The sequence below is a fragment of the Echinops telfairi genome, unplaced genomic scaffold, assembly GCF_000313985.2.
Source record: "Echinops telfairi isolate 266 unplaced genomic scaffold, ASM31398v2 ScPeMD7_655;HRSCAF=1070, whole genome shotgun sequence".
Lineage (NCBI taxonomy): Eukaryota > Metazoa > Chordata > Mammalia > Afrosoricida > Tenrecidae > Echinops > Echinops telfairi.
This window is the reverse complement of record NW_022104553.1, coordinates 19365687-19366871: the sequence shown is the minus strand read 5'-3', so window position 1 is coordinate 19366871 and position 1185 is coordinate 19365687.

Below are 1185 nucleotides of genomic sequence, written 5' to 3'. Positions count from 1 at the left end.
GCCCTGGCCCCAAAGTCCACCTTCAGCATTCCCTGGGGACCCTGACGCTCCATTCCCTTGCTCTTCCGCTACATTCCCCCAGTGCTTTGCCTGGATGTGGCAGGATCAGATTGGCACAATTCCCACACTGTGTCTCCGGTGCTGTCCCCCACAGGGCCATGGGTCAGTGAGGGGCATCATGAGACATGACATGTCTCATAGTGGGGCTGGCCATGTGGTCTTCTGTGTGGACTGGCTGCTCTACTTGGGGTCATCGTCCTCAAGGCCTGGTGGGCCATGATTTGCTCCACTCTCTCCTCCTCCCCCGTCATCTGCTCCCGTGTGCTCCCATCAGATATGTCCCTCTCCCTGAGCTGCAGATTCAGTGCCATCCTTTGAAATAAATTCTTATGGTGGGAGGGACAGGCATCCACTTCGTATTTGGGACTAGGGCCAGCCCCCCGGACCTCTCCACTGGTTCCCTACTCCATGCTGGAATGTTGCATTCACACCTTGGGGCATAAAATTATTTTCATTGCTACTTCATAAGTGTAATTTTGCTACTGTTATGAATCAGGCTGTGAAAGGGTGCTTCCACTCCCAAAGGGGTCTTGGCTCACAGGTTGAGAACTGCTGCTGTAAATAGAAAGCTTGATTTAAAAGTCTGACCTGGTGAAACAAGCTCCCTCACATAAAAAAATACAACAAATGAGCATTGTCTTAATCTTTAATTTCACTTGACGAGCTTTTTTTGGGTGAAGTGAGGATGGTGCCTTCCACTGGTTTGAATGATGTTTGTTTTCAGGGTTGTCAGAATAGCACCATGTCTCGTCACCAGGAGTGATGGGAAAAAAGTCTGGGGCTCTTCAGAGCTGTTCTTTCAAAGCACGGTATGTTTCCACTGGACGTTCTTTTTCCTGGTCAGTGGGAACCCAAGGCACAAATTTCGCAAATCTTCTGCTAAAATTCACTTAACCAAACTCCAAGATAGTCCAGATAACTTCCCCATCTCTTCAATGATCTGTCATCAGTCTTTGAGCACAAGTGCACAAATTTTGTCAACATTTTCTTCCATTGGGAAATTGACATGTTCAGAACAAGATTTGTCATCCATCGACATTTCACCTTTTTTGAAATGAGAAAACTACTCGTATACGTCAGTTTTCCCCATAGTGCTGGCCTTGTAAGCTGTGTTCAACACCCCAA